Source organism: Stegodyphus dumicola, chromosome 6 (assembly GCF_044657685.1).
Source record: "Stegodyphus dumicola isolate Sdum_Otavi_A_Nest chromosome 6, ASM4465768v1".
Lineage (NCBI taxonomy): Eukaryota > Metazoa > Arthropoda > Arachnida > Araneae > Eresidae > Stegodyphus > Stegodyphus dumicola.
The window spans coordinates 2,735,416-2,747,526 of record NC_140773.1 but is presented as its reverse complement, the minus strand read 5'-3'; the positions used below and the strand labels follow the sequence as shown (position 1 = coordinate 2,747,526).

Below are 12,111 nucleotides of genomic sequence, written 5' to 3'. Positions count from 1 at the left end.
TATATTAGTTGCCGGTCGTACGTCGGTGGTAGCCAGTTCTCGTTAATTATCTCTGTGCAGCTTCGGCTGATTATTTAATTTAGATTTAATTTTATATTTCTAATTTGAATTGCAGCCAAGCTTTGGCTAAATTTGTAAGCACCAGGTTATCAGTCTATAAATTCTTCCTTGAGTCGAATAAAAGGGTCTTTTCTCCCTTCGTACGCGCCCACCAGCGGCCGAGCGGTAAATTCGCTGAACACTGGTTGTTTGGTCCGAGGTTCAAATCCCGCGAACGGGCTGGCTGCATGGGCGTTTTCGTGGTTTTCCCCATCTGTAACGTGTATACGAGCCAGTTTCCCTTAGAAAATCCTACACGGAGGCATCCCTCCCCTTAGGCGGATAGCCCTAGTGTGCTTTGCCGTATTCACAATACATACACACTCTTCGTACGCTTTATCATGGATACAGTTTCGCTTCACATTCCAAGTAAGTATCCAACCTACAAAGTAAAGTTGTTTTAATCAAAATCTTACAAAGTGGTCAGTGCCTTCTTGTTCAGGAGCCCACCAGCGGCCGAGCGGTAAAGACGCTGAACACTGGTATTTCGGTTCGAGGTTCGAATGCCGCGAACGGGCTGGCTGCATGGCCGTTTTCGTGGTTTTCCTCATGTGTAACGTGTATACGAGCCACTTTCCCTTAGAAAGACCTCAATGAAGGCATCCCTTCTTTTAGACAGATAGCCATCTTGTGCTTTGCCATAAATGAAGAATCCCAATCTCCTTCTTGTTCAGGTTCCGAATCTGGAGGCAAGCACATATTCTTGCGTGCGTAAGGGTTCGTAATGGGCAAAATTTATTTTTATCCGAAGAAACAGCTCTTCACAGTGTCACAGAGCACAATCAGTAGTTACACTTCTAGCTACTAGGAACGTTAAGCAAAACAGAATCCAAAAGCTCATCTGAAAAGCGAAGCTTTCCAAATGCTCTTGTGAGCTAACAACTAACGATTACAATTGACGAACTGATACACTTTCCGGTCTTATACTTTTTAATACCGTCGAGATATTTCTAGTACTTTGTGCTTCTCGAAATTACCGAAAGGCATATATGAGGGCCGAATACAGTTACAGTTGCTTAGAACATCGATTAAAGTTATTAAACTATAATATTCATTAGAGTTACACAACGACCGCAGCCAAATGGTCGCCAAGCTTGGTGATTTTGGGGCTTTCTCGCCAGATTTGCGACCGAAATGAGTCGCCAAAGCCGTTTGCAGCTGGGCGATATTTCGCCAAATTAGCGAGATGGTCATTTACTCAATGTTAAATATAGTTGCCCCGGTATTCTTGCTTTTTTGGTACAGCATGATCTCTGTAAATTTTCATGTTGCGTTATGCAGAAAAATACGAGAATTTCACATATAATTGCACTAAAATCATCTCTCTATGTACAAAATTCGTAACAATGTTAACAATTGTAAACCACTAGGTAGCAGTAGGATCGACCGTTTATTCAAATTGCTTTATTGAGATGACTATAAAACAGACAAGCTTGAAAAGATTGGTTACAGCCATTTATCTATAAGACTATGCCATGTTGAAAGCAATCGCCATGTTAAAAGCAATTTGAGATGTTATGTTAAAAGCAATCACGGGGATTTGACAGCCACAAACTATATGCATAGTTTTTAAACTTGGCGACAATCTTGCCAAATTTGATAAGGGCTACCGTAAAATCGAGTAGTACCAGTTATCATTGAAAGTTTGAAAGACTAAGGTGAAAAAAAACAGAAGCACCGAATTACACATTTAATACGTTTGTAATGTAGTTATTATTAGCTGCGTTAATTAAACTTCATATTGTTGCGTACGGTTTCGTTACGAAATGAATGCACAAATCCGATGAAAAATGAACAAAAATTTATTATTATTACAACAAAAATGCTTAAATTTTCTCAAATTATCATGCAGTATTACAATATCTCACAGTAGTTATCTTTTAACTACTCAAACGTCCAATAGAACGTAATTCAAAACAGCTAAAGAACGCTAATCCGCGAATTCGCTACAATCAACAAGAGCAGTTTTCTAAACAACAACAAACTAAGCAACTACTACAAACTGAGATGTTTTCCTCCTTTTATAAGATTTTAAAATCACGCACTAGAATTTTCCAGCACTTTCTCGAAATCAAAAAGAGATACTTATTTATTTAACGCACGCGCTCTTGTATTTTTAATTTTTCCGGCTTAGCTTTCTTTTAATATTCGTCATGCGCTGCACTGCGCGAGAAATAAAACCATTTAATTTATAATTGAACTAACATTAGCTTTTTAAATACCAAATTCGTAACACTGCCCCCTTCCCAAGGACTGCACGTCCCGGGCAGTACAATCCCTGGACAGGAAGCCAAACATACAACTAAAGGTATAAATGCAATAATAAGCATTACATTACAATAATAAACAACATGAACAACAAATGCAATAAATAAAACAAATCAAATGCTATCAAATACAAATCAAATACAAAATACACATCAAATACTAAATGCAAATCAAATACTAAATACAAATCGAATCAAATGCACATTTAAAAACAAAACGGACCATGGGCTTTTACACTATTTACAATTATTTACATTACGTACTATGTCCATTGTAATGAGCTAACCTGTCGTAATGAACGACTTTAGAGTTCGAAGGTTTTTTAGGTTTAGTGTTCGAAGACTTACGGATAATGACGTCATTCAGTCTCTTCAGGACTGTATATGGACCAATCGAAGGTGACTGCAATTTAGAACTGAGTTCTTTTTGTTGAATCGGGTTCCACAACCACACCTTGTCTCCTTTGTTGGATCTATGTCCAGTAGCTCTTGTGTCGTATTGGGTCTTCATCTTCTCTGTCGCCAAGTTGACTCGCTCTCGTGCAAAGTTGTGCATCACTTCAAACCGGGCCTGGAGATCTTGAATATATTCCTCAGACGATGAAGGAGCATCCGGAGGGCGGCCAAATAATAGATCACAAGGCAGACGAAGGTCACGAACGAAGAGCATCTGTGATGGAGAATAGCCGGTAGTCTCGTGGACAGCGCTGCGGTAAGCCAGTAAAAAGAGTGGTAATTTCTTGTCCCAGTCCTGTTGGTTTCTGGAAACCACTAATGAGAGGTTATTAAGGATGGTTCGACTGAACCTCTCTACCATGCCGTCCGACTGGGGATGCAATGGCGACGTTTGTCAATGCCGAGTAGTTTGCATAGTTCTTTGATTATTGCCGAGGCAAAATTCTTTCCCTGATCGGAATGTAACTGAAGAGGCACTCCGAACCTGGAAATTCAGTGCGGTATCATTTACCTCAGCTACTGTGACAGCCTCTTGATCAGGAATAGGATAAGCATCAGGCCACTTGGTGAAGTAATCAATGACAACGAGTATGTATTTGTTGCCATCAGTAGTTCGTGGCAGAGGTCCCAGGATTTCAAAGGCGATACGTTCAAAAGGCGCCCCTATGTTGTAACGTTGCAGCTTGCCTCGGCTGCGTCTCCTCGGTCCTATCCGACCTGCACAGGCATCGCAAGATCGGCACCACTTTTGCACGTCATCCTTTGCATTATTCCAGTAAAAGTGCTCACGAACTCTCTGCAAGGTCTTCATTATTCCAAAGTGACCTCCTGTAGGGCTGCTATGAAATTCTTTAAGGACATAAGGAATGCGGGATCTTGGAAGTATAAGTTGCCATCGGTACGTCTTCCCATCATCCGATTCGAATTTCCGGTATAAGACGCCGTTTCGAACGTGAAGTGAATCCCAGGGTGCCCAATATTGTTTGGTTGTAGGACTACAGATAGAAATGTTCTGCCAGGTAGGTTTTCTGTATGATGACTCCATTAAATCAATTATGGGTTTAATGTCGCGGTCTTCCAGGTGGTCTTTCCTGACTTCATCATCACTCCACGGTTCTCGATCAGCCGATGTTGATGTTGTAATTTGTGTTGCGGACTCAGCAGCTCGTATTTCGCGTTCACCCTGGAACAATATCGGCAGCTTTCTTGGCAAGGTCTTCTAGACAGGGCGTCGGCGTTTCCGTGTGATGATCCCTTACGATGACGGATAGTGATGTCATATTCTTGGAGTCTCTGTATCCACCTGGCTATTTGACCCTCAGGATTCTTGAAATTAAAACGCCAGGTCAATGATGCATGATCGGTGCGGAGCAGGAATTTTCTGCCGTATAGATAGTGATGGAACTGTTCTACAGCTTTGACTATGGCGAGCAACTCTTTCCTGGTGACACAATAATTCCTCTCCGGCTTAGACAGGCATTTGCTCCAGTACGCCACTACACGTTCTTTGCCGTCTATTTCTTGGGACAAAACAGCACCGACAGTTTCATTGCTCGCGTCGGTGTCGAGAATAAATGGTCGGTCGAGCTGAGGATACGTCAGGATTGGAGCAGATGTTAAAGCCTCCTTTAAGTTGTTAAATGCATCCTCGCATTCTTTTGTCCACAAGAACTTTTGGTTGCTCTCTGTCAGCTTGTGAAGGGGTTTTGCGATGGAAGAAAAGTCCTTCACGAATCTCCTATAGTAGGTGCAAAGCCCTAGGAAGCTTCTCAGCTGATGGACATTTTCGGGACGTTTCCAGGATTTAACCGCTGATACCTTTTCAGGATCCGTGCGCACACCTTCTGCAGAGATGGCATGTCCCAGGTAAGTCACTTCCTTTCGGAACAATTTGCATTTAGCGGAACTCAGCTTCAGATTGGCTTCTTTCAGTTTCTTGAAGCACCTTCCTAAGATTTTCTAAATGTTCTTCAAAACTCTTTCCGACGATGATGATGTCGTCCAGGTATATGAGGCAGGCTTCGTAGGAAAGGCCTTTCAAAACAGTCTTCATAAGACGTTCGAATGTTGCCCGCGCATTACACAGTCCAAATGGCATCACCTTGAATTGCCAAAGCCCTTGTACAGTAGTAAATTCCGTCTTTTCTTGGTCTTCAGGCTGTATTTCTACCTGCTAATACCTACTCTTTAAATCAAGTGTTGAGAACCACTTGCTTCCAGAAAGAGTGTCTAGAATGTCGTCAATTCTAGGAAGAGGGTAACTGTCTTTCTTCGTAACCTCATTCAATCGGCGATAGTCAACGCAAAATCTTGTTGAGCCGTCTTTCTTTCTGACTAGGACGATGGGAGATGCCCATGGAATTACTGAAGGCTCGATGACATCGCCTTCTTCCATATCTTTTAACAGTGTTCGCACCTCTTCCTGTTTAGCAAACGGTAGACGTCTTGGATGTTGCATGATCGCGGGATGATCGCCGGTATCTATTCTATGTTGTGTCAAACTAGTTCGACCCACGTCAGAAGACGAGTGGGAAAAAACAACTTGAAGATCTTGAATGACGCGATCGGCAGCATTCCTCTCTTTATCGTTTAATTGCGCATTCTGCAATAACTCCGATGTAATGCTCTCTGAGGACACGGATTCTTGGATGTTACTCTTTCTTTCAACGGTGGTTACTGGAGTACATGTTGCAACCACTTCCCCTTTCTTAATAACTCTCGCCTTCTCAGTTACATTGGCGACTTATTATTCCAAAAGGGCAATTTGCCCTGAAGGACTATTTTCGTTTTGGCATTTTGCGTTGGTTCACTATAAATGTCCGATTCATTTTTCAAATTGTTGCCATGAAATATTATCGCCCTGCATTATATTTAAAGAAATTAAATAATGAAGAATCTGCATAAATGTATGTATGTTTCTCGCATTGTGATAAAACAACGGTACCCAGAGTCATTTAATTTTTGAATAACGTAAGTTTCCACCCGAATATGGGCATCTGGAAGCCCAAATTTGGAGTTTGGAATTCGTTTTATTATCGATTTCATATTTTGTAGAACTTTAGCGAGTTTTTGATCAACAAACTCTACGATTTCACAGCGTACAATAACATTCTACGGAGGGGGGGAGAGAAGAACCTTTTTTATCTCCAGAGCGCGGAACTGTGTATCCGAAATTCTAAAGATATGCTCATTTTAAGAATATTTTGCGATATTGCTGTTGAATTGAATTTTATGGTTTAAGTGCGAAGAACTTGATTTTTAATAAATAAAGGTAACACACACAACCTTAAAAAAAAAAAAAAAAAAAAAAAAAAGCGCCTCATTGGACGTGATTTAAAATCTGAAAACTTTCAGATTTTTTTATTTTTGATTTCTATCACATTTGTTGTTCATTAGGCTCCGTTCAGACGGTGGTATAAATGTCATACCTGGTAAGAATTGGAGGCTCCCTTCAGCCCACCTGGATACGAGTGTCCCCATAGCTCAAAAGAAGAGGCCCCGTATCTCCACAAACGAGGGCATCCAATAACCCAGCCACTCCCAAACAACAAACAAAAATACTAAATTAAAAATAAGTAAGCACATATAACACAAAATTACAGACAACAAACAAACAAACAAAAAAAAATCCCAAATTCACAACATAGATATCTAAAACCCATATAAATACAGAATTCAATTTTAACAGAAGATTCCTACCAGTGCCCTATTTTCACTAATAAACTTCATTAGAGCAATAGAATATAATTTAAAAACTTTAAAATTAATAACACTTACATTAAAATGAATAATGTTAAAAATCTGTCGGTACTATTCTGTTTTGAGGGCCGTAAGAAAATTGCAGCGAAAATGTATGCGCAAAAGCGCTAAATCTAGCAAACGCGCCCATTTAACAGCGCCAGATCTAGCGTACGCGCTGATTTCAGATTGCGTAAGTTTATACAGTTCTATATTTCTTAAGACGCCATTGAAATACTAGTTTAATTTTTAAATCCTTTTTTGATTTTAAATCCTTTTTTGATGTCCTATGCATTTAACAATTTGGGAATTGCCCATGACGAAAAGTCGGCAATAGAATTTTGGGTCAAGTGCAGAATCACCCACTGCTTGACGCGTTCTTAAGAATTGCACATACTCGGTATCCATGTGCACATCGACCTATTTTCACTTAAAAAAAATCCCAGAATTGCACAAAAATGGCACTGCGCACATCTTTATCTATGTACACATCGATCTATTTTCACTTAAAAAGTAAAAGAAAACTGACAAAAATCCAATTGTTTTTACCTTGTAAAAAGCAGCAAATAAGTGAGCGATTCTGCACTTTACCGAGAATATTTTCAAAGAAAAGGCATCATTCATTATACAATACGTTTGAACAACCAACGAGATGAAATTATGCTTTAGCGATAAGTCGGTAACGAAATAGCGATGCAGGCATCCATTCAGTTATGTTTAGCAATTTTTATATAAATTATAATAATGATCTGAAATAGTTATTTACTCTTATGCTTCCATTCAGTCATGTTTAGCCTTTTTCATATAAATTATAATAATAAAAAAGTATTATATGAAATGAACCTTTCATCTAAATTAAAACATCCATCTTAGATAGTTATTTACTATTATACTTCCTTTCTTGCCGCAATTCTTTTTGGAAGCATTGGCATCAACGATAATTTGGCGATTTTTTACGGTCCTCGAAACCGAATAGTACCAATTTGTCTAACAGGGGCTGTTAAACTACAATCAACCACAAAATGCCTAGCATCACCATCAACCTGACAACTATTACATAGTTGATTTTCCTGCAGATTTTAATTAGTTCCATAAATCCTTTTTTTTTTTTTTTTTAGGTGAAGAGAACCACTGTATTTTCCATTCGTTAACGTAAAATTCTCTTTCATTCTTCGAATAGCAATTCTCTTCGAACCTGTTACTTCAATATCCATTGCACTCACATTTGTGATCGCCTGCTTGGCCAGTCTGTCGGCCGTCTCATTACCAATAACGCCCATATGGGATTTAACCCAATGTAGCTTAATATTTAAATATGAACTCGAAGTTTCTAAATGTCATACCTTGTTTAAGCCGAGCTTCGCTGCCAGGTAAATAAATCTTCCTACGTTACAAAAACTGTTTTAGGAGTTTTGGCATGACGTTCGAAGTTTCCGACTTTAGGCAAATTTAGTATATAAGAGTCGACAATTGAGAGCGAATGCGCGAAACTTGAAAAAGAAAATACAGTAGAAAGTTGTAGACATATCCACGCATGCGCAAATTAAACTTCCGTAATGGGCTGCGGCTTAGACCCTGTCTCGCAGATGTGAACGGAGCTCCCGTATTTTATGCCTCTCACCGCCTGAATGGAGCCTAACAGTTCAATTGTGACAAGGTCGTTCATCATAAATTTCTTATCTGGTTTCGTTTTGCAACGTCCGTCAAACAGCTCCCACGTAATAGACTCTTTTTCACTAGACTCAGAATAAAGTCTTACCTTTTTCATACCAGTGGCGAATACCCCGTATTCAGCGGAGGATGAGCGACCCCATGAAAGGGAATAGTCAATGTTTGGAGAAGCGAGTAGTTTCAAGACAGTGCCGTGGAATGCTCTAGCGAATGGGTACGAGAGTTTGCCTGCACGTTAAACAACACAGCGTACCTGACCTAGGAGACCGTACAACCTCCAGTATATATGCTGGAGTATATACTGGAGCGTATATTCCAGTATATACGCTCCAGTATATAGCATCGTCTTGCTTGGACGATTTTGTTGTGCTGAGATTTAGCTCGGACTATCTGGAACCATTTCAGATGTGCTGTTGTTTTAGCACAGTTCAGTTGCAACCATTACAGAAGCCCTGCTGGACTTGGTGTTATCCAGGTAAAAGATTGTTGTCAACTTCACTTGTTAAGGTTACGTTTTTATTAATTTCTTGTTATCGTTTTATAACTTGGGTTTGAATTAATTTCAACCCTAAGATAAAAGAAGAGTTTGGGGCAGCGTGTTCGGCCACTACCCCACAGCAGTAATATTGTATTTGGTGGCAGAAGTGTGGATTATTCCTGAAAGTAAATTCAGAAAAGAATTTCTGTGGACTTACATCGGTAAAATCCTAGTATACGGTGCAGCCTTGGCGCGATTTTGAAAATTATCGCCAACACCAAAAATGACCCAAAGAACGTCTATGTATATACTATACACTATATGTTATCACTACATACATACTATATACTATGTATAACTATATATATTCTTTGAATGACCCGTTTACTACTCATCGTATATGTTTCGTTTTTAGTGCTCATCATAAAGTCGCCAAAAGAAGCCAAATCCCGTATGCACCGGATACTAGGATTAAACCCTTACATCGAGCCTTGTTTTCCGTATATCTTTCTTGTGTGAGTGTTCCAGATTGTCGAAGGAAAGTTCCAGTAAAGGTAAGGTTGTTAGAAACTTTGTGTGAGAAGTCAGACTTTTTTCTCTGCACGAGGACAATGAAAGTAAATTTAGGAATGAATTTTTCGCATGTGGACTTCAGCTTACATCGAGCGCTGTTTTCCATATATCTTCCTGAGTGAGTGTACCAGGTCGTCGAAGGGACTTTCCAGAAACGGCAAGGTTTTTAGATACTTTGCGCGAGAAGTCTTTCGTCTCTGCACGAGAACAATTAAATATTTTGTGCGCAAGGGCATTCGTATAATGAGGACTTTTCAGAAAGTTACCATATGTCCGAAGGAAAACGTCGCAGTGTGATTTTGTGCTGAAGAGCAATGAATAATTCTTTTGGAGAGATGCCTGTACCCAAGTGCTTTTCTGTGTAATCATCGAAGGGGGTCTTCAAACTTGTGAGTACCGTTTTTGTGATTTTAGAGACGCTCTTTGAGACTTCATTCATTTTGGGTTTATTGATTCGAAACATTCATTCCGAGACATTCTTCATTACCGGGGATTTGTGGTTAGACTATTGTTAATTGGAATTTAATTGTATCTTCCATTCTTCTAGTAACCGAGTTTTAAATTAGGAGTATTACAGAGGTGTGCATTGGGCAGAATTTTGCACGTTATTTAGCATTTCTGATTTATATGTTTATATCTAAAGTATTTTGATGCATTGAGTTTACAGGAGGCAGGTATTTCCAAGTGTAATGTCATAGTTATACAAATTAAAGTGTTTGAAATCAAGTTCAGTTATCGAGGAATTTATATATTGTATTTATGTATATATTAAGTACTTTCAATCTTTTGAGATTTTAAGGCAATTAATGTTCAGGAAGTATTGGGGAATTATTCAGTTGTAGAGAATAAGCCTGCTTTTGTATTTTGTAATATTTTGGAGGGAGGAGAGTGTAAGGTTATTTTTCTTAATTTTATCTTTTCACAGTTTTTGAGTTTATGATGAAGCTTACTAAAGCTGTTCTAATAGAGTTAGTCGATGATTTGATATAAACGTGTCTCAGACAAATAAACTGACAGAAATTAAGCAGGCTGTTCTTGACGCCAAGGGCTATGATGGGAAAGCGGCGAAAGAATACGCGGCGAGAATTTGGGCCAAGGCTGAGGTGGAAAAATTATTCTTAGGTAAAATACCCGTGTTCTAATGATAAAATTTTGAAATTTTGAAATCTTAGTTAGTTTCGGTAAAAGTTCACAATTGGGTGCCCCCCCCCCTTTTTTTTTTTTTTTTTTTTTTTCCCCGATTCTTTTCTGACTCCAAGATCGGCACCAGGAAGGCACAATTCAAGATGGCCGCTACACAAAAGCAAAATAAGAAGTCAAAGAATTGCACGAACTCCATGTCCATGTACACATCGATCTCTTTTCACTTAAGAAAACATCAAAGAATTGCACAAACTTAACTTTGTCCATGTACTACACATCAATCTATTTTCATTTTTAAAAGGATCTCACCAGCGGCCGAGCGGTAAAGTCGCTGAACACTAGTAGTTCGGTCCGAGGTTCGAATCCCGCGAACGGGCTGGCTGCATGGGCTTTTTTTCGTGGTTTTCCCCACGTCTAACGTGTATACGAGTCAGTTTCCCTTAGAATGTCCTTCACGAAAGCATCCCTCCCCTTAGGCAGATAGCCCTAGTGTGCTTTGCCATAATTAAATAAACCAAACCAAACCAAACCAAACCATTTTTAAAATCCAGGAAGCTAAAACAAAGTTGTAACTATCATGGTAACCAGAAATGAGGTTTCATCGCCAAAATTTGTCGCTAATCGAAAGGGAACCCAATTCTACACCAGAGCCTCAGAAACTAACAGTTTTATAACATTTGTTAGAAAACTAACAATAAAACTTAGTTTCGCACCATCTTTTTCAAAAACTGATTGGGTGCTGCAACCCTTCACTTCTACGACGTTTGTGCAATTCGGGGAATAGAAAACCTTCGGGTAGAGTAGACTTTAAGGTACCCCTTGTATTATGGCGAAGTTGTTGTTTGATTTATCGCCAAGTTGTTGTTTCATTTATGGTAGCCTGAATATGTGAATGTTATGGAAATCCCCTATTGTGACGTAATCGAGTGCATGATTCCGGGAAATTTTGAATTATGGGATGTTTTGTAAGCTTTTTTCGGGTGTGTGTTGGTTTGATTCTTTAGGAGGTAGAATGGCCGAATGTAGTAAGATTAATTTGAAGTTTCTGTACGATTTGGAGCGAAAGGGGAAAAGAGCTTTAATTGACTGGTGTGTAAATGCAGATTTACTTAGTAGCCATTATGAGTGTCCTGTATGTAGGAAGGATATGCGTCTAGTCGAATGTAAAAACCGTTTAGATGGATTTGAATGGGTTTGTAGGAAGAAAGGTTCAGATGGTCACTATGTGAAGCGTTCGATCAGAAAGAGTACCTGGTTTGAAAAAAGTCATTTGAGTATGATTGATATTTTGATTTTTACGTGACTCTGGGTGTACGAAGCGAACTCGAAAATCATGGTAAGTGAATGTTTGCTTTTGGTAGTGCTTAAATGTATAACATGTTTTTCCTTTTTTATGTTATTTTATTGTTTGGTTTAAAATGTATTTTATTGGGATTATGTATTTTTTGTTTGCCTATATTGTAGAATTTGGTGCTCTTTTTGACTTTTTAAGTGAAAATATATCGTTGTGTACACACAAAATAAAGGGAGTGCGCAATGCAAGTTTGTGCAATTTTGGGATTATTTTAAGTGAAAATCGATCAACGTGTGCATGAATAAAGTTAAGAGTGCGCGATGCCCTTTTTGTGCAATTCGGGGATATTTTTTAAGTGAAAATAGGTCGACGTGTACATGGATACCGAGTTT

General features: G+C 39.1%; 1 long non-coding RNA gene across 5 annotated transcripts in view; it reads left to right on the top strand.

Annotated features, from left to right (window-relative positions):
* The window catches only part of LOC146996646 (uncharacterized), a 71,381-nt gene that overhangs the window by 21,985 nt on the left and 37,285 nt on the right, over positions 1–12,111 (top strand). The window contains exon 2 of one of the 5 annotated variants that reach the window (XR_015041438.1): positions 9,125–9,263. The exons of 2 other annotated variants lie outside the window; for them this stretch is intronic. This is a non-coding gene — a long non-coding RNA (uncharacterized LOC146996646). Of the gene's footprint in view, positions 1–9,124; positions 9,998–12,111 lie in introns of those variants that run through there. 2 more of the 5 variants (XR_015041440.1, XR_015041439.1) reach the window with 2 other exon arrangements.